Raw genomic sequence first — 22734 nt, 5'->3', positions numbered from 1 at the left:
CGGTCAGAGCCGAGAGCGTCGCAATGCGCGTGCACGCGCTTCCTTGCTCTTACTCTCGTTTTCGTTTCTCGAAGCTCAGCCACCCTTGTCCGTTCCTCCCCCCAACGTTTTTCTTCGCTTTCCTCGTCGGGACCACGATCAATCTACGCGATCCACCTGACCGTCCACCCAGCAAATTACCACCCAGTGATTCTTCATCCTCCTATTATCGCGCGCTGACGCTCCGCATGGGGTTGACGCGTGCACGACCGCATGAACAAGGGGTTGGAAAGTGAACGCGCCGAGGATCCCGAGGATCACGCGTGATGCGGCAGCCGGATGGACGTCGCATCAGGGCGATGAAATTAACAGGCTACGACGCCTACGACCACCTCCCAAAAGTAGCAAAAATGATTGTACAATTATCAGTCTTCCAGAAGCATCTCCAACTAAAGTTTTACTAGGCAAACCTTCGAAACCGCCCAACCTGTTCTTCTACACAGGATTTAATTATAGACTACAGCTACTCTCTCCTGCACTATTCACTCCTCAGCGCCTCGAAGATGAGGCTTTTAACATCGTTTTTAATTTATCCTCTAATTTCTCCATTAAACCCTTTCGCACCATGGCAAACATTCCTCTAATCAAGGAGGTCATCTTCGAGATTATCATCGTAAGACAAAGAAACGCGAGTCAGAGCTACAGATCTTTTAGAGGATTATTCGACTCCTTGCAATTACTGTGAATTTTTATGCGAAAGAGACATTTTCTTATAAATTGTGCGAAACAGGCCGAGAAACAGATAACACGATCGATGAAGATGACTATAGAAATTTCGGGCAGTGTATTGTCGCGTGTCCGGAATAGTCTGGAATAGGGATGGCTGAATTATCCACCGGAATATCTGCGGGCATAATTTCACCGGTGGCCTTTTGCGTGGTCACGAACCTGCTAACTGTAAAGTGAATTGAATGACACCGGGCTTAGGGTTTAGAGTACCCCAATTGCTACGTGACCGTGCTTCGGAAATACTTGATACGAATAAATATGGTAATAAGCACGGGCGCCTGAATTCTGCCTTTGCGGTATGAGCTCTGTTCATTACGTTCAAACAACGCGTTCCCCATGGATATTTATTACAGTCATTCAGGCATAAATGTTCATTCATGATAATACATTACTTTGAGTCCTGAAGGTAGTTTAAAGCATCGTTTCCAAGAAATTCATGCCGTGCATCAACTCTGCTCCAATTTTGATTTTCAACCGAATTTGACCCCTAGAGTTGCAAACAAATAATTCAAATAAAACAATTGTATATGGGAATTTCGATGTCTTTTTACATCTTGAATAAAAAAAAGGCATCAAAAGCAAAAATCATAGTTCAGGACTTAAAGCATCAAGTTGCAGAATATCTAAATGAAAAGTTTACAGTAGACATTTTCGGAGTGACGTTTCTCCGACGATTAGTGATTATAAATCGCGTGACGAGTATTTTCCTTGCAAATAAAGTCAGTAGACAAGTACGAACAGATTCTATGAATTTCTGAAGAACGAAACTCCGGTTTCTAAATCATGTTTCTTAAACGAGTCTACGAATCGGTTCGTATTTAACTGTACGGTTCGTGCTGTTCGAGATTCAAGTTGGAAACAAACGTGTGCAAAATGAGTCTGTTGTTTCGCCCGTGGGAACGCTCGAACAAAATAAGGAAACCACTGCACAGGATCTCGTTCCTTGGTTCGTTAAGAATGCACGAAGAACGCAGGATCTGTACGAGCTCCGGAGATCGATATCGGGACGTTAATTGTTCCTTTATTTGTACAGGATGCACCATAGTGTGTGGATATGACTCCGAGAGTGAAATCTGCGGCGATCAACGCACTAATAGAATGCTCTTAAATAGTCATTTTATCGAATCCAGTTTCCAAGTTATGGCCATTCGTCTATTTTCCTCGAAGCCGCATAAAGTCGCCATTTTCTACGGACAAATATTTCTTGAATCTCCGAGATATTCGACGTCTGATCGTTCTGATTCAATAAACTCTTGCCACTCGAAAGAAGCTGCAACCGGGACAGTCGTTTTCGTTATCAACGCAGTATTTCGTCTGGATTTGTCCCGCAATTAACGTCCGCGCTTCCCGGTGCGCCCTGTAACATCAGCACAGTAGCTTTCGTTTCGCATCTGCCTCACGGCGGAGTTTCTTAATTAACTTTCTCGATAATTTGGTGAAACGAAGGCGCGAAGTTAATCCACACCGCGTCGCAGCTTTTCGTCGTTCGAAATTCGCGGGAGCGGTTTCCGCTGGCGTCTTCGGCGCGACGGTTCCGCGAGGCAAAAACGAGAGGGTCTCGCTGGATTGGCCGTAATAAATCATTCTAAGTGCATTACGGAGTAGGGAAAATTGCCGGCGTGATCTTTCATCTTCCCATTATCGTTCGAGTAGCACGGTCAGGATCACGCCGATCCTCGTTCTAAGAGCGACGCGATTCAATTGACTTCTCGTGAATTACGCGAGGCTCGCGATGACGACCTATGGTCCGCTCGTAACGAGAACCTCGGCCATTCCGGAGACTGTCTGCGACCGTGACGTAATGATGCTAATGACCCGAACTACCCATTTCGCTGGCCAAACATTCGGCGTGAACCGATGAATAATTTATTAACTGTTAGATAGGGGGGCGAGAGAGAGAGTGAGAGAGCGTGTACAGTGCCCGGCATCGGGGCTGCGCTCAGAGTGTTCTTTTGAAACTTTCTTAATAGAACACCTTTTGAAAGGCACTTGGAATGGACGGCGTTTTTTAAGACTATTGCAGCAACTCACAGAGTAATATTCGGGCACTATTTGAAAGAAAAAACAATTTTTAACCCAAGCACGCGAATGGTCACTCAGAGGTACATTATTAAATATGTTGGTATCTAACGAATTACTAAATACTTAAGTATTGTATAAGGTATTATATCAATTTCATATCCGTAAAATGAAAAAAATCATATAGAATGGAATTATTCTAGGTCGGAAGAAATGTTTCATTTTCGAGTTAAAATAATACCAAGACTGGATACTTTGAAAAATTAGAGTAATTAGTTTAGTAAAGGATGTATAGGAAAAAATTTGAAGAAACGTGCTTTTCACAACTTTCTTTTTATGTGGACCAATATTGAAAATTTAGAAAATACATTTTATAGATCGGTATCAAATATAAAAGCAAATTAAAATATTAATGTAATGAGTTCCGAAAAGCGATGTTTTTGAAAGGATGTAGCTACTGAATGGACTTGAATAATTGAGGGGATTAGCTAGATCCCAAGAGCGTTGAACGTCACATTATTCACTTGTAAGAGACGTGGCACCTGTCTAATAACTATAATCAATACTAAGGGTAGTACACAAATAAATTGTGCAAACGTTAGCGAGCTTGACGCTCGGACAAAACGATGACATATTGTCCGAAGCATTGCTTTCTGTTCTGCGCAAACAACTTAGTTGGCTGAGGATTTCTAATGGAGTTGTATTTACAAAGCACTGCGAGAGATTCGTCTTCTGGATAAATTGAAACTAAATTACCAATCCTAGTACACTAAGAAGTTTCCCATTTCCGTGTTCTCGGGGTTAGTTAATAACGGGTGGCATGTGATGAGATCGAATGCTGGCAGAGTTATCGCTCGAAGAAAAGTGGAACGATGCGCAGCTGGATGGTTAACGCATCAACCATTTGCGAGCGGATCGAATGGATCAGCCGTGAAAAGCAATGCGGGTGCAGAACTACATTTTCAATTAGTCAAGTTAAGAATCGATCCGAGGATCGCTCGTAAAGCTTGTACCGGTCCCATCGACGCTTCAACGTTCGATTGGTTTAATGACTGACTTCGTGTGCGACCCACATATGCGTTCTCTGTGCTGGATTGCACGCGAATTCTTCGTGCGACTACCGACGAAAGGATAAAAGGTCCCGGTCGAATTAAAACCGGAGAGGAATCGGCAGAACTCCGCGTTTCAACAGCTTGTAATCAAGTTAACGAAATACACGAATTCTCGCGTGCGTGTCAGCTTCGTTTATCGACAGACAACGGGGCTTTTATAAACATTTTAGTGTTACTTAACTTAATTTTTCAATTTCTTTCCCAACAAATCCTGAACAGTTCAAGTGTACTTCGCAAGACAGTTCCTTCATTGCTGTTAATTTTAATAACTTTTCTACTAGTTATATTGAACTTGAAAGAGCTGCAGGATATTCCTTAACTTGTCCGAGTATTTTTTCAATCTTGTTTCCAATAAAGCCTGAACAATTCAAGTGTTCTATTTAAAGTGTACTTCGCAAGACAGCTCCTTGATTGCTGCTAATTTTCTACTAATTATATCGAGCTCGATAGCTGCAAGAAATGAAGTGTGTGGGTGTGTATGAATGAAGGAGTATGGGTATCAATCCTCCAACTAGTTGCCGAGCTATTCGTCGGTGAAGATTCCAAGAAGACCGGGGCAGCCGAGTGAAGAAAGTGCACGCGCGATCGTTCAAATTTATATTCAATTGACATGCTATGAAATAACGAAGCCGGCTCTACGGTGAACGTTACTTAAATAGAATCTGATGTTGACTGGGGACGTATCGTACCGGTGCAAAGGGTCAATCGATCACGATCCGAAGCGCGAATCGTTTTGCGTATTCTCGCTGCGTTGAAAGAGCCGGTCGGGTCAGCTTCTTCGGGAGAGGTGAACGGCCTCTTTTTCTGCACGAGCCACGAATCCCCGGGCTCCGGCAACTTCGACCTCGGTATGCGCTGCGGAATTATCCTCCGACGAGTTAGTTGAAAGACTCGTAACCTGGAGGAAGTTCAGAGGTGGGACCGCGTTATGAATGACGGTCTCATGGACCAGCGCCGCTCAATTTGGTCGTATACATAAAAATAAATGAACTATGCTTGCGATACATGTGGTTGAAGTATGACGATAATAAAAACGTGGTAAAAAATACCTGCGAAGAGGACCCATCGCTAATTAGTCAAACGTATTTCTACATTAATGTTAAATAATGCATCTCCCCTTTCTAACGTCGCATTATTACAATATAACAATAATTACATTATAACGCCGAGAGAATTTCCTATCCCCTGACCGTGTTACAGTGAAACCATGGTAAAGAAATGCATAGAGGTGTCTCGCCTAGATTCGCGTAGAAATTATTCTATTCAATTAAGAATATCATCAATTTCTAATGAAGCTAAAAATTTCGTTATGCTTTCTGCTGCGAATACAATGCAAACAATGCACTTGGGACATTGTCAAAAATTCAAGACATTTCACTTCAAATGTTGGTAATTGCAGCAGATTACGTATTAACCACGAAAGGGCTTCAGCAATGAGCAGAAATAAATACTGAACGTTTGTTCGAGGATGTTCTTGAATCTGCAATTTCCTCGTATCATCATTCATCGTAGACAATGCAACAAGGAGCAACATTCTAGCCGCGATGGTTCTCTAGCTGAAGAATGCGTCATTTCGCGCGGAGCTGGTCTCCATTTGAAACCTATTTACATTGTTCCACGCTGGTGGGCGTCATAACAGTAATTAAACGCAATCTACCTTCGGGTCGTGTCCTGGTAGCGAGAGAACGGAGGACGGGGGTTATTAAGATCGAGCGTCGCCAGTAATTAAGCCCGATCGCGTCCCTTCTTACAGGAAAGTGGCCCAATCTACTTTTCCTCTCTTCAATTAACTGCTAGCTAGCCAAACGATAGTTTGAGATGAACTTTTCTTATTTATAGCATGCCCTGATATGGTTTGGACTTTCCAGAATGTGTAACCAAATGTTCACAGAGCTTAACCCTTGTGGAGTCAATCGGGTATCCATTTACTGCATTTCTTTCAACAATCTGTTAATGTTCCTCTAGAAATATCCGTTCTTTGTTCGCTAATATATTAACTTATAGTCTTGACATTAGAATTTGTACCAATATGTTAAATACTAAAAGTTTAATATAATCTATACATTTTGGTTGGCTACATAAGGGTAAAAGGGGGTTGAAATGATTTTCCTGCGAAGTTTCGCGACTCTGAGCCATCGTGCGGATAATGGCGGACAGTTGAGGCTGCGTAGCCGACGTAAGGGCAGAAAATTGAAGGCAGGTGAAACTAATTGGCGTCGTCTCGGAACGATTTCACGGCGAAACGATGGGTTAATGTCCCACGGATGTTGTGATCGGTGTTGAAGGAGTACGTGGCCATTCTGAAACGGCAGCAGCGGAACACCGAACACGCTCTCGACTACCCTGCAATCTTCAGCCTAATCGACGACTCATCCGCGCCACGCGGAAGAGGAATGCAAATGATAGATCGCGTCGCGGGTGGCGTAACTTTTCCTCGCGTTTGCGCAACGCGTTCACGGTCAAAACGTGCCCGTGCAGCCAACGACCCATGGGAAGACTAGCGAGTATTCTATGCTTCCCTCTGCTCAAACGTTTTTATGGATTTCTGCCATTGTGCAGAGCGGTTCACGACACGTGGGAATCGTTTCAGCGGCGCATTGAACGTGGCAGATGATGGGAAGAGTCTTCGACGTGTCAATGTTTCAGGTCAGGTGTTACTCGCCTGGACGATGATTGATGCGAATTTAAAACGATACACTGATTCTGCATTCGTATCACTTGACTTGTGTGAATTATTCAATTCTAACGCAAATGCACTCCCAGTCACGTGTGCGCTATCTTTTTCGTTCGAACGCAGTCGACATGTTTTTTAATGGGCAATTGGATTGTTTGATCAAGAGTGATCACCTGGTTCGTGAACCTTTATGTCTTATTTTGTTGTCTAGGCTCGAGCCACTATGTTTTCCGGTGTTCAAAGCAAAAAAAAAAATAGGAATGTGTTTGTAAAGATCTTTTGGTAGTAACAAGTTTGCGAAATTCATTGTCAGACCTCTCACGTTACCGACACGATGGATAAGGTCGGGCAGCAGCGTCGGCGATCGGACGTTAACCTTGTTCCAGCGATAATTAACGTCAATTCGGAACGGTAGTTCACCGAACACCGTTTCCACGTGGATTCGCATGTTAAGAGGCTCCTCCCAGTCGACCCGGCTCTTGTAGGAGATCGACGGTCTCGGTCCCGGCGGTAGCCGATCGTTAGCAATAGACGAAAAGGATCAACCAACGAGCGTAGAAAACGCTTGATGCCGCGAAGCATCGCGCGCCGCGCCGGTAGCAGGGAAAATTACGGTTCGCGTTCACCAGCGTCGTTTATGCCTTTTACGCGGCGAACACGGATCACCGTTTAGGCGGTGTTTACAACGATCCTTAAGGGCACCGGAGACGGTTGCTTGTAATTCAGCTTCTCTCGCTGCAAGATCGGCTGAAAGTAAGTTAATCCGGGGTTTACCGGTTACGCCGCGCCGCAACAGAGCCGTCGTGCTCGTTCGCGACGGGGATGGCATGGGCAGGGAGGAGACAAAAACCGCGTGAACTCGGGCGTGAACGCGAGATCTGTCTGCCATGGAACTGAACGGGGAGCCTGAGGTTGGGTTTCCACACGCTGATCGACCTTCGCGATCGGGCTTCTCCCTTTTTACGAGCCTGCATCTACGTCATGCAACTGTGATCCCCTCGATAGACACCAGGTTCTTTTTTCTCTCTCTTTCTCCGAGCTCGCTAACGGAAACAGAGCTCTCGTCTCTTGGTCAGCCACAGCTGACCGCTCAAGGGACTCGCGACTTGTATCGGCAATTACAGTTACACAGCTTTTGTCGATCCTGGCATTAGACTGTTGCAAATGAAACGGCCGTTTTTCACCATTCCAATTTCCCACGGTAATCCCCATCCGTTCCCCGTGTCAATTTCACTCATTTTTCACGTAAAGGGTCATGCTCTCTAGTCGCATTTATGGCTGGCATTTTCTTGGACCTTGGTTGCCTTTTTATAGCGATAGTCTATGACTGTGTAAAGTCTACGATCCATGGTGGTTTATCTGATTTTTCGAAACAGCACGATTTCGTTCGGCCACTTTCCTTTAAATGCTAATCAGAATTAACAAAAAGGTAGGGAAAGTATTAACAGTTCGTAATTGAAGACCATATACATAATATAATAAAACAGCTCGGAACCAAGCCCATTACATCGTAAAAGGAAGTTTAACGAACGCGAAGCACAGCTTCGTTGCATCGCAATTATTCGTATCGGCATGCAACGAGACTTCGAGACGCGAGAAGGCCGCGATCGTGGACCGAACCGGCTAAATTGCTGAAAATTGGTTCGATCGTCGAGCGAAAGAAAGTCCCAGCGCGCTGGCTAACAAGAAAGTTTCCCGCGAAGGTCGGATTTTAAGGGTCCGCGGGAGAAAGGCGAACGGAAATTAGCGGACGTTGGAAAAACAGTAAACACAAAGCAAAACCTCGTAATCGTCCGCAATTAATTCAATTACCCCAGTGAAAGGAAGTTCAATGTCTGCTAACAAGGTAGCCGAACATCGCGCTCGGGCCTGCGCGCGTTTTATCCCCCACCTCCTTGTCATTCCCGTATTCATCATTCGCGAACGTGACGCTCCCGGCCGCGATAAATCTGCCAGGAAAAAGATAGAGGTGACCGCTGAAAAACCGCGATTTCCACGTTCGACCTGGTTCTCGCGGTACGTTACACTTTCAAGCTCGTTCGTATCGTTCCATGCTTAGACCACATACATTATAAATTGTTCCGAGATTACATCGTCTATCAGAGGACGGTTGTGGGCAAAGTGCTATAGTCTGTTGAGAAGTCGCAGTATCCGCGAAGCTAAAGTGTTAGAGGGGAAAGGGGAATCATCGCCGCATCTCATTCTGTATAAATATTTATGGAAGCTGTAACTCTAATATATATTTTATTTTATTAGTCGTTCATTTTTACTTTAGTCTTATTATGTTAAGTATTAATCAGCTACCCTGAGCAGATCGCAACATTGCACAGCTTTCACTTTTACTATTTACACATAGATTAAATACAGGATACGCGGACACACCGTGTCGTTATTTGGAACAACATCTTTATAATGCTAATAAAGTATATACGGTGTAAAATGTAGTTTATTAGAATAACGTACCCATATAAAGACATTTCCAACACCTGTCGGTCAGCTCGTCACGTCGGCCATCTAATAAAATATTCCAGTGTGAGTCACGGATCATGACGCAACTCGATCACTGCGGCGAAATTTTAAGTCAAGGCTGCACCGCCAAGGCTGCGATAGGTGAGATACGATTTTTTTCTGTAAACACGCGATATCTGAAACGCTGCTACTCTAGCCCTGGTAAACGATCATTAACGCTGATTGGTTAATAACCTTGTAGTCACCAAATTTGGTACATAAGTGGCAAGATGGTTATACAATCATTAGTCTCACAGAGGAGTTCGCGACTGAAGATTTACTAGGCAAATCTTCGGAACTGGCTGTTTTTCTACACAAGATTTAATTATAGGCTACTGCCACTCTCTCTTACACTTCTCACTCTTTAATGTTTTGAAAGATGAGGCTTTTAACGTAGTTTTTAACTTAACCTCTAATTTCTTCATTAAACCCCTTCACACTATGGTAAGCATTCCTTTAATCAAACAGGTCATCTCCGAGATTATCGTCTACTAAAGGAGGATTATTTGACTGCTTGAAATCTTTTATTTATTGTATAAGACAGGAGCCAAATAGCTTTCTTTCTTTAATAACTTTAATAAAAAATGAGAATATTGTATTGATGTTCTCAAATTTGAACATTTTTTTATTTTAAGTAGCACTTTTACCCAATTTTATTATAAGTGCATGAAATCCGCAGTCTATTAATATTTCTCCAAATGGTTGTTGATAAATCAGCTCTCTGTCATTATTTAAATTACACAACACAACTGTAACAGTTTCAATTCTATCAGAGTATGCAACAGCGTGACCTTGATGTCACTGGCATGTCCTCTCCGCTTCCTGTCAGCGTTGATTCGTTATCTGGGATCGATGAATTCCATTTAAACACAAATCTAATGAACATGGTCGACGAATGGAGGATAATTAGGTACTGTGCGGATCAATTGTCCGAGGATGCAATCTGTGCTTCGTGGACGGGTTGCATAAAGGAGGATGTGGTCGGTAGAATTCGCGGAACGATTGCGTCCGAAACGATTTTCTCTTCGGTAGATTGACGGCGACGGTGATTAATAAAACGCGGCCGGCGTAAAAAGCCATTCGGAATGGTGGTTTTCCAGCCCCGGGGGCAGCCTGTCGGCGCAATTACTTCTAATCGGTTTAGAAAATCCGCGTGCCGAAACATCGCATCCCGGCGTCCAATTAAGGAGCATCCTCGCCGATCGTAATCGATGCCGAGTTCTTTCGTTCTACATGAACCGGCTACGGTTTGGCCCTTGATTTCACCTCTCACTCGATAACAAGCGACGTCTCTCGGATGCCTATTATGAGCGCACAAACAGTCCGCTGTACGCTCTTGAGAAACGAGGTGTACACGGGACTCCCTTAGTCTCGTCATTTGTTCAAGCCACCTAGATATTCGCCAATTAATCACCCCGGGCAAAGTGGAAAATTATAACGACGCAGTGTCTTTGCTGCTCCTTTTTCGAGTTGTACGCCGCGCGAACTTACACAAGTGTTGCAAAACACACACAACAATTTATACAGAATCCTAATCCTTCGAGGACGAATGTCAGTATTATTTAAAAAATTGATTAAAGCATACTATTTAAAATTGGACATTTCATATACAACAACCTAATAGAAATCGTAAGCATAAACATCCATTCAAGAAGAAATCGTGGAGAACCTCCTAGAAAGCTACCGCCAGGACCCCTCTCACTGTCACCGAGCCAAAAAACCTGATCGCTCACAAAAATCAAGCTCCAAAACAGAGCTGTCTCGAGCGGAGAAAAATCGTCGGCGTTGCAACTGACACATCCGGCGCAACAAATTATCCCGAGGACCAGCGGATGTACGCGTTTAGAGGGTGAATATCGACAAGCGGTAAAAGGACACCGGCGACATCCTAGAAAGCTGCGCGCGGAGGAGCTTGTCCGCTCTTTCTCGCGCGTTCTCTGTCTCTCTCTCTCTTTCTGACTAACAGATTCCGTCACGATTCATTTCCCGAGCAGAAGGTTAATGTATGCCTGCGTTTTAGCGTGTGTAATAACGGAGTCGTGGCGCAAAAACGGCCGACCGCTGGATCGTTAATAAGACGCGGTGCCGGAGCGGGGAAAAGCGCATGGTGTGGTGCGCTCGGTGCCGCGAGGCTGCGCGAGTGGAGATAATTAGCGGGGCCCGAGCGATTAATAAAGAAACACCGGTCCGAGCCGTGCTTCCGTCCCAGTGGGACCCGAGCATTGGTTTTCCAATCGGAGAGGCTCGCGCCAACGCAATTATTTCTAATCGGTTTAGAAAATCCGCGCCGGCTGGATGCCGGCTCGAGCTAAGACGGGCCTCAGCTGCACCTGGCGAAAATTTATCTGCAAGATTTTGTTTACGCCGCCTCCTTAAGCGGGTGTTCTGGTTTTTCATTTTCTAAAATACCATTTTCTTTGCATTTTCTTTAAGTATAAGTGTACTTGTCAAATAAATAAGTAAAATTCATAGTTGAATCTTCGACACGTTTACTATCACGCCCAGTAAATTTGCCCAGGTATTTGCCTAGATTTGGAAATAAATCTTTGTGCTCACATTCATTGTACCGAAGTTTAGGATATGGGAGAAACACTCGGTATCATGCATTTGATCTTTAAAATTTTGATTTCATTGAATAAATTACTTTGCTTTTATAAAAACCGGTAAACCGCTAGTTCTAAGTGGACCAACTGACTTGAAATTGTGTACCTCCAACAAAAATTTTACTTTTGAGATTTTAGCCAAGTTCCGGCGATTTGGAACATCTGCGAGGTGTGTTAAAAATTTCATACTTGATGAATAAAGTCCGCCATAGCCTTGTGTCGTCGCCGATCCTTCTGGTTTCTAGCAGCCTGTTTCTGGCTCGTCCAGGTTTCTTCGTCGCGTCTGCCTTAGCCATATCGGGCCAATAATGTCTCCCGGCGGTTATGTATCGGAGGAAGCCGACGACGCCGCTCCGCCGCGTACCAGAGCTTCGATCGTTCCTCTTCCTGCAGCCGGTCTTGTTTTTCCCGCGGAATCGAGCGTAGGAGAAATTACCGGGTCGCCACTTCGAAAAGCCGACCGACGATCGTTCTCCCATTAGCCTCGTTACGATCGAGAATGGGTCGAGGAACTCTCTCTCCTTCTTCTCTCCTCGCTTCTCTCGTCGCCGTGTGTCCTCTCGATCGTTCTCCTCCCAACGAGACGCGCACGGTCCGACCTCCTGCGATATCACGATAACGATGCCGGGAATTGTGCGTTCGATAGTTCATCCTAGTGTGGAAAGTGTTCGTCTCTAATTAGAGAGGTCGCGCCAGGAACAGATCCTATTTCGGAGCGACCGCACAGTAGTCCGGACGGCCGATCTAGCAGTTCATTAAGATTTTAGCACTACATTGGAAGTTTAAGTATATAACAATGCAGATCGTTGGATTCGTTATAGAATTGTATTAATAACGAATAATGACGAATATATTTGTATTATTCGTCACGTTATAGTGCAAGGGGTTAAGCAGATACCAAAATTGTTCCGAATACTTGGTTCCCAACAAGATGCAAGCAACTTCCGTCGACAGAAGTTCTTTTCAGTTCCGGGAGTAGAAGTTCAACTTTCCATAGGTTTAATTACCTCCGATGTAAAGTTCTCGGTACATTTGCCCGCATCAGACTCGCCTAACATCCGATTGCTCCAAGTTTCCGGGTGGTTGGTCGCGTTTCATCGAGAATCCCGTGCCAGTTTCGCAGTTGTTCGTGGGAGTTGATCGGACGCGTCGCTTTCAAATTCATTTTGTTCCAGAAACGATTCCAAAGTTCTGTGTATCTGCGGCGATTGTCGAGAGAGTTGAAACATTCTTCGGCCTCCGAGCAACGAAAGTTTCCCCGCTGCGAAGAACTTCTCCCCCCGATAAGAATGGGACTGCCTCGAAGCGGAATACTTCGTTAAAGATATTTGTCGTGTGTTTCGCGGGACAGACCGGAGAGGGCGATCGCTAAACGATTGGCAAAGTTCGATGATTAATCGATACGCGGTCGTTTTCCGAGGTACTAGGAGGAAACGGTGACTCGGGTATCGAAGAAAATCGGGAACGGTCGTCGATAATATGAGCGGGTGAAACTCCAGCCTGGAGCGATGAGAAATTTCTTCTATCGGCTGTATCGCCGCGCGGAAAACCATTGAAATCGCATCAGCAATGCCACTTCAATGCGGAAATGAGTTTCGGATTTTCCTTCATTACGTACGAATGATTTACACCGAGGGGCAAAATTGAACCATTATTTATGTGTTTATTAAAGCAGAATCATAGGTTATTCAAAGTACACAGCGCCTGAAGTATTTCTGGGTTCTGGCGTTAGCAGTTTAAAAGTAGATTCTTGGTCTTTGGGTATGATTACTGCAGAATTATTATTCAAGGGACCAATATGTCCAGGTGTGAAATTATTTAAATGTTTGATACACTGCGAAACTTCTGTATGGTTTATATTATATAATACATATGACAGATTTTGGAAAACATGTTTCTTTTCCTATTAAAGCAGAATCGCAAGAAACTAAAGGGACGCGTGGACATTCTGGTTAATATTTTTAATTAATCTTCTTTAGAGAAATATGTATCACGTCGGTGAAGTAACAGAATTATTTATTTATTGTGAACAGCGGTGATTGTTTACTGGGTTGTCTTCGGTTTCACTCCTCGCTCAACGAAAAAGAAACCTGGTCGTGGGATGTAATGAATGTATCGGTGTTAACTTTCGTATTTTTGCAAGTACTAGAGGAATTTAATAACCGTTTTGTATGAAGACACGCAAAAGTATGATTAAAAAATGGGGCACCGGTACGTGATCGGACGGACTGAAAGTTCCAGTCAAAAGCGTGCACGGTATCGGCTTCTCGAGTTTCTCTGGGATCGATCACGTATTTCATTAGAATTCATGTGTATAAGTCGGGGCACGATGCTCGTTACCCGCGGTGCCATAGCAGAGCAAAAGGCTTCTGAATCGTTCCTTCATCCACCTACAATCTTCTGCGCCGCTGGTAATAACGTAATAACCTAATCGTCGCCCACTTTTCATTTCACTACGGTCTGCATCGCGGTCTCGAAGGAAATTCAATTTCGAAGACGTCAACGAGCCAATGCTCCATTACCTAAAGTTCATTTCAGCTTAACTGATTTCTATGGAAAGTGCAGAAAGAAGGCGAACGGTAATTAATTTGATAACCTAATCGTTGTCCACTGTTCATTTCACTACGGTCTGGATCTCCAGACTTCGAAGGAAATTCAATTTCGAGGACGTCAACGATGCTCTATTACCCAAAGTTAATTTGATCCCGATCGATTTCTATGGAAAGTGCTGAAACAACGAGAAACGGAATTAATTTGATCACGCGATAAACACATCGTAATTTTCAGAAATTGGGAAACACGCAACGTCGAACGATTCTCCTATGGAATTACGAGATATCATCGTTTAACTCTAAATTACGTTGAATATCTGCATTGGCACTTTATTTTATCATGGTAAAAAGATATAACTCGTGCCCATTAGCTCTTATTTTTAATCGATAAAATGTTTCATCATTCTGTAAGAATTCAGCTTACTACTGAAGAATAAGAGAATATAAACATCTTTATGTTTACTGTTACCAGTCTGCGGATTCGATGGATCCGCGAGAACTGTGAGCACGTAAAACATAAAATAGAGAAAACCCTGAGAAAATCTGAAGAAAGCTGTTCTTCTGTTTTTAATGCAATGCTCGAGACAGGAAACCAATGCCTATTTTGCTTCTGTATCTTCCACTATAATTTTGTCTATCGTTTCGCAATCTAGTCATTACGATGCAAACGGTATTATCATCCCAGCCCCTAAAATGGCGAATGTTTAACCTTGTTTCTCCAGTACCAATTTATCTCCCCATGTTTCCAATGCCATTTTCGTACCAATTTTTAGGAATTTTCCAATCCTACGCTACATCTCAAAAAAATGTTTAATTTTCAATGGTTCACTTTTTGCAAAAACTGACGGTCATTCGTTGACGTATTAATAACAGGCCGTTTCAAAAATATCGAATAACTCTGCCATCTTTTAATATTTTGCTCTGAGAAAATGGAGAATAAATTTATAAGGTATACATCACACTACAGAAACTAGAATTTTTCTCTTATCCATTATCCTCGAAAAAAATTTCCGAAAACAGATTTTTAGATAGTCAAGGTGATCTACTCCCTTAACCCTTAAGTGGACCTCCGAAATGTCCTTCAAAAACGCAATGATTCAATTAAATTTGTTACATTCAAATGATACTTTACTCGATGGTTAAATGTACTCCGTTGAATATGTTTCTGTGTACAAATGAAACTCTCGAACTGCGTCGAGTCGCGCGTCTTTCGCGTCTGGCGCGATCGCGATGAACAAGGCCGGAGGTGGCTGTAAATCCCGCGGAATTACGTATAAATAACGTGGCCAGTGAACGGCGGCGCGACAATCAGGAAATCGATGTTGCAAATTTACGGCCCGGTGGCCGAACTCTTGCACCGTCGCGTCGTCGTCCCGCGAAACCGATTCTTCTCGTCGCCCGTATGAAAATTGTGGCCGAAGAATTACGTAAATCATCCTGCGCGGCTGCCGTCGCGTCGGTCGCCGGCTCGATGAAAACCTTTCAGCGCAAAGTATTCTCTACGAAGAAAGTGAACGCGGCGATAACCTTTTGAACCAGGATTTTCATGGCTGCAGGAGCAGTGGGTATGGTTCAATTGTGCAGATTCTCGTGGTGGGAGAGATTGGTGTTTTTGGAGGTCGAGATCCGAAGATAGTCATCGTCTCTGTTGCTCCTGTGTTTTATATTTTTTGTCATGATCACCGGTAGCCCGTGGATCTTTGCGAGAAATCAAGATTTTCCCTTTTACCAATTGAATTCCGAAGAAACAGGCTGCAGTGTGTCTTTCTACGGTATTCTTTGAAATGTAACTGAACTCGTTGTTCGCTGTAGTAATTAGTTGTTGCTTCGTATGTCTTTCTCGTGTCCAATGCTTATCACTAGACTACGGATCTTTATGCAAAATAAAAATTTCCTAAATCGGCTATGAGAAGTGGACGTTACAGAAAAATGTATTTTTCTTTTAATCATTTTAATAAGACAGTATCTACTTGTCAATCCAGCGTAATGGATTCAAAGACGCGCAACGAGGAGAAGGTGGAAAGTCGGAGAAAGAAAACAATCCGTGGAAATCTCCATTTTCTTTGAAAATTATAGCGACGAGGTATGAAACGGCTGCAAAAGAGGTCACTGCTGTGAATAAGGTTGTCCTTATTGATCCAGAGCGAATCTAATAAATAGATGTATCGAGAGCAGAAACTAATGATTAATTGGATAAAGGAGAGAGATTGCTGAACGTGACATCTTTAAATGATCGATCGTCTTCGCATCATCTTTGTCACATCCTTTTCATCGAAACATTAAAACTTTAGTTGCGAACGGTATTTTGTAATTTTCGAACAATAAGATTGTGATTAATTTCAGAAATTGACAGCATTCGATCGGAATGTTCTGGTTTACACCCTTGTTTTATCGTTTCTCCTTATTCTAGGTGGATTTATACCAGCACGATTAGGTGTGATCATTCGGGCAGAGCCGTTTTGCTGCCACACCGGCACATAATTTACCGGTTAGGCACACGGCTCTCATAGAAAGTAAGGAGGTATGATAGTCGATTTGTTTCCGAGTCGATGTCCTCAAAGCTTCTCTCGCGATCGCGTGCCACCGGTGCCTTCCTTTTGCGTTGAAACGAGTTTAACGGACTCTTCGGTGGAAATAATTTCGCGCGAAAATTGCCTTTCACGAGCATTTTTGTCCGCTTGTCCGCCTCTTGTTCGCCGTGCTAGAAAATTGTTTCGTCGCTTCTTCGGGTCTCGATTGTCACGTAGAACGTGCGTGAAACGATTTTGGAGCCTCATCGGAACACGAAGAATATTAAAAAAGAAAATTGACAAAGCACATTGCCGAGCCGGATTAATTTCAATCAAACACTAATAGGTTGCAACCTTTTTACATGATTTTCTTTTCAAATATTTCACCACGATTATAACCACACGTCAAACATAAGTACCTGTTTTATCATTTTCAATCTATTCAAACATCTCGAACAACCTATTTAAGTTGTTACAGGCTTGACTACCACCATTTCCTTCTATTCGAAATGGCCGTCTATTAAATCAGTAACACGCTATAATCGAACAAGAGAAAATATCCGTGCGTTTCTCTTGGAATTACACACGAATGCCCGGCGCGATTTAGATAATTTATGCGACGTTAACTTCTCTAAAAACAGATCCCCGAAGATTCCTACTCATCGGACTCCGGGTTTATGTCGCGCGTTTTCCGCAGGCTGGAATCATCGGGCGGGTTACTTTCGACCGTAAAACGGAATCTCCGTTGCGTCGTCGTTACCTGTGATTTATAGTCGCTGTCGGACTGCGGGGGCAAAGTGTACTAATACGTTTCGTCGACCCCGTGAGAAATGAGTGCGGTCGCCCCGTCGCAACGCACTGCAACGGTTTTCCTCTTAATGGAAAACCGTCGGAGACCAGGTGGAAATTTAATCAAGGGAACACTGTTTATCTCCGGTCTTGATCGGCGAGCGCGTCCCGTCCCGGTGCGTCCGCGAAAACACGTTTCACGCACTTTCCATCCACGAGCCCGCGGACATTCAGAATAGAGCGTGGGCCTTGTAAAATGCTACGCAAACAGTTCCATCCGGCCACGCATGATCGATGGCGACGACGCTGCGTGAAAGTCGGCGAACGTGTGTCGTACAACTCTGTTACCAGCTCATGGGAAATATAATAAATTTTTCATCCGGCGTGGCGCGGCGGCCGCTGCTGTTGTTCACCTTTCAAGGCCCCCTAACGGCGTATCCCGGTTCTGAACTTTCGAGAAAACGATTTTTGCTTGTTTTTGCATTTTCTTCGTGTATCTGACGAATATTTAAACATTAATTACACTTGGTTAAATTTTACGTACAGCCAGCTACCGAGCATCCTGTACTTATTAATTCTGAGCTGCTGAATCCTGATTTGGGACAGCGACGCGTCGAGTCGACTCGAGCGGATCGTAGCCGTGACTCGTCCTCGAAGCGCGAACCGATCGACGGTGATTGGACGTTCCGCGAAACGCGAAAACCGATTGACTCGGCGGAATAACCGTCCGCGGATTTTCTATCCGGCGAGGTTATAAATGGTTCCTGACTTTCTACGAGAACCGATGCCAAGATCTGCCCACAAATCATCCATCCCCGGACGATCGGCGCTGCGCAGGCGGTTTCACGAGCGGATTTACGTCCCCTAGTTCTTTTATTCCTGGCCGAGCCGCGCCGATCGACGAGTTTGCGACTAATACGCGTGAGATCGAAACCGTGTGCGGATCTAATCGTGTTTATCCCGTTCGTCGGATGAACATAATTTTATATTCATCCGCTGGCTGCATTCTGCTCTGCTGAATACATTTCTTTGTTATTTACAGAACGGAACTCTGTCTCTAAGTCGAATTTCGTTTCTTCGCGAACTTCAGCTTTCATGCGTGGCTTCGAAATTGGGTTTAACCCTCCGCACAAGTTTTCGTCTGCGGAACGCGAGTTTGCTGCATAATGGCGACGCCTTCGGTTCGGAAGTCCGGTTTCCCATTGAAAAGCAAGAGCAAGGAGCAGATTTGCGGGCGCGGTTCGTAATTTGTTTCGACGTACGGCCGAACACCCACGTTCTGTGAGAGTATCGTGGGGGGCTCTCGAATTTCATGCTTTCTCCTTGGCAAAACGGAATTCGAGATCCTGCTGGACGGCGCGTATAATAGTGTCGGGGGACTTCCGCCGCTTTTTACCTTGGTATTTTTAAGGTAACTTTTTTCCAGCGAATCGTAGGCGACTCTCCTCTTACCCCCGGTCGAACATTCACGACTATTCCGTGCCTTTCCAAAAACAAGCAAACACGAAATTTAATTGCGTCGAACTCCAGTCCTGAACTATATTCTTCTTAATAATTAATCGCCGCTGCTATGCTATTTAATATCATAAGTCCTCCCATTTTCTCGAAGTTGTATACATCAGCCAGTAAACTACTCCTTCCCTAGTAGCATTTACGGTCGGCCAACAGTGACCAACGGTTGGGAGTTGGTTGTGTACGGATATGTTTGGTGAAAATGAGGAAAAAACATAATCAGTGAGAAGCAAAATGTATGAAGTGAATTATGTGTGGTGAGAACGAGGAAGAAACATAATGATTCCAATGATGATTTTTATAGTGGACTTTTTATACATTCAGAATGATATGTTTGCGGGTCCAGTTGGCCGTTCGTATTATAGTGACGTATGCCATGATCGTTGGCCCACCTTCATAAATAAGCGACATTTCTAACGGTTTGCCACCGAATATTGCAACGAATGCCCAACAAACTGCCAACTATAAATGCTACTAGGGTTCTCACATCTCGAATAAACAATTTTTGACTGACTGTGTACGCATATGTAAAGTGTCTTATAATTTAGTCGTGCAGTGTAGCTGCAGCGAACAATGTGTCCTAAGGCGCCGGCACCAGTAAATACTCGAAAACCCTATGGAACGGTTTGAAACGTAGGATTATGCGACGGGAGATTTATTTGCCTATTAAGCAGATGCATACTTCGCGAGGTTCTCGAACGAGGTGGGAAGCGGCCGTTTCAAGGTCTCGTTACAGCGCAGCGGCGAAACGCATCGGTTTTCTAGCGTTTTACGATCAGAATGGCGGTCTCGCACGGCATTTCTTTCCGACGATCGGTTGGCACTCGGGTAAAAGTAGCCTGCAGGCGTTATTAGATAAGCATCGGCTAATCAGCTCGCGAGTATCTAGTCCGCAAAAACCGGGGCGAATAGCGTGTATCTCGTGATCGGGTGCTCCGCCGGCAGGCACGCAGCTCTTTTCAGCAATGACGTCATAACCGTCGCATTGCGGCTTTTCTACTTGACACGGTTGCGTATATCCGAACTAGTTTTTCTCTATCGCTATTGCGCCCATGCTCTGCGGCTCTCCAAAGGTCAGAGTGTTACGCGCCGCGGAGCACCGAGCCCGCCGAGCTGCGGGTATATTACCGTTTTGCGGCAAAAAGCCATCCTGTCGAATCCTGGATATAATTAGTCGGGCACGCGGATCGGGCAACGGCCCGCTGCAGGAGTTGCGTTAACGATCCGGAATAGACGGAAGTTGAGCAATTACCGCCGCGTATGAATTCGTCGTATGAATTATGTACGCTTTCGGTCAAAGGCGCAGACCATGTATTTACCCGCCGCGTCCGCGTACTAGAGCTTTCAATGCGGAGGATCTCAAAAACTCCTTCGCGACTAGTGTAAGTAACTACCCGGATACTCGGGCCTATCTCGAGATTAAGAAAATTACCTGAGCCCTATCGATTAACTGTCGCTCGAAACAGTTTTTTGCCAGATTGTCGGGGGGGGGGGGGGGAATGACAAAAATATTGTAGCATTATTTGAATACTTAAAGCCATAGTGAAGTAGGTCATTGAATTTGTATTGACGTTAGCTACAATTGTAATTAACATCCGTTAATTAAGTAGATGCAGCCATTGATCTTCGTTATTAGTTTCCTGGAGAAATGAACGAGTTAGCTCGAGTCGCAAACAATTTCCACCGGAAATGCAGAAAATCGATTTTCCCGGGGAACTGTCGGACAAATCCCGCGTGAATCTCTGTAAATATGAACAGACGTTCGAGGAGTACCGTTAATTCTTACAGTTATAATTGCAAAATAACCGCATTACGCGAACGGAGCCGCGGTATCGGTTTCATTAGTGGATGCTCGTTAATGCGTCAGTAAAACTCTCGTGTTTTTTATTATCCCGAATTGGGAGCAGCACACCGTGAAGTTGCACGTGGAAACGAAGAAAAATATTGCACAACCGTACGATTTTCTTCATCGGTGGTAATAAACTCAATTAAGTCGGCGATTAACCGAGTGGCTACCGCCGCGACTGCATTAATTCGTTCGTTGCGCTGAATGGATGACACCGCGAAAAAAGTGACTAGAACGGTGCGAATAGTAACATTCTCATTTTCTCCATGCAACTTACAAGCCATTTAATGCGATAATAAACGCCGGCATGTTTTACAGTGCGCCACGAGGTAACTCTTGCTTAAACATTTTCCCGCTCGATTAGGCGGTATCTCCTGCCGGCTAATGACAATACTTCGGACGCGTAACGAGACCTGAATAGTTTCTTGATCAGCTCCAGACACACGTCGAACAATACGAAATCGCATAACTTTTCTATATTAAGACTGCACGTTGCACCGCTCCTTTCATTCGGAAGCATTTTTAAGTGCAGGTATTTTACGGCGTTCTGTCGGAGCTCGAATAAGACCCTCGTTTGTCTTATTAAGAGAGTTTTAGGTTAAACTTTCACTCAGGGGACCAAACATTTTCAACTTTTTTGGATATAATATTATACAATTCGACGAAAAAATGATAAAACTTTAAATTCTAGTGCGAGGAATGTAAGACCTAACCCAAACGTAATCAAGACCTAGCGGATCCGTTCCTATGTTTTAAACTTTTAAACGAGTGAACTTCGCACACCGAAACTTGGATTCCTCGTACTAGAAGTTACAAATTATCATCTTCCTGTAGAATTGTATAACATTCTATTCAGAAAAGTTGCAAATTTTTGGTCCTCTGAGTGAAAGTTCGGCTGGGTTTTACCTTGTCGACCTATTTGAAGAGTATTTTAAAATTTTTGATTATGGGAGACTGTAAAGAGAGGAGGGAGCTGTCTGAAGGTTGTTGAGGGTGTCGAGAGTGTTTCTGGCAGCAAAAGCAATCGAACGCATCGAGCGATTTTCTGGATGGCGAGGAGCCACTGGAACCGGTCGACAAAGAGCGTCGGCCATTGACTACCGGTAATCCTTGACGATCCTTTCTCGTCCTGGGCATCGGGCATGGTCTCGGGCCTAAGGTAATTCACGCGGCTCGCTTGCACGCGACACAGGATATCCTTGAAGCCTCCTAACGGTCCTGCCGGGACCGCCCTGCGTCTGCTCGCGGTGTCACGGGAACCACGGCAGAATTTTCCCATAGGCGGACCCCGTCGCCGCGCGATCCCCATGAACGTTGCCATGCCATGCCATGCCGTTCGCCTATGTACACGCGAACAGATAATATTCAAGCTTGTCAACGGCACTGCACGGCACGCTCGTGCACGTGTGCACCTGCACGCGGCCAGCGCAGCGACGAGCTAACGGTGAACAGAGACCTCGGTTTCGATGACATTGCGGTTGCACGGAGCAACTTTTCGGGCCCACAGCTATTGTTTCCAGTGTACAACGCTGCTCATACAGCACACACTGGTCTGGGAACCCGCCTTTACTGGCCGAAAGTCAAGTGTTCTGAAGACAAACTTCTGAAATCCCAAGTGAAATTAACCCTTTGCAGTCGGAGCTACTTTAACTTTAAAATGAAACATTTCGTTCATTTTATGGATACATATAAAATTGATATAATATCTCATACAATACTTAAATGTGTGGTAATTGATTAGACACCACCATATTTAATAATGTAAACAATATTGTGAATAATGACTGAGTATAACAAGTCTGATTGAATATTTTATACATATTAATAGGCATGTTTTCATT

At 44.3% G+C, this 22734-nt stretch overlaps 1 protein-coding gene across 2 annotated transcripts in view; it reads left to right on the top strand.

Moving 5' to 3' along the window:
• Positions 1-22734, top strand: part of Knockout (Stork-head domain-containing protein knockout) — a 146065-nt gene that overhangs the window by 827 nt on the left and 122504 nt on the right. The window lies entirely within an intron of this gene.

Source organism: Lasioglossum baleicum, chromosome 4, assembly GCF_051020765.1.
Source record: "Lasioglossum baleicum chromosome 4, iyLasBale1, whole genome shotgun sequence".
Lineage (NCBI taxonomy): Eukaryota > Metazoa > Arthropoda > Insecta > Hymenoptera > Halictidae > Lasioglossum > Lasioglossum baleicum.
Note: the sequence above shows the minus strand (reverse complement) of the source record. Positions and strands in the feature narration are given on the sequence as shown.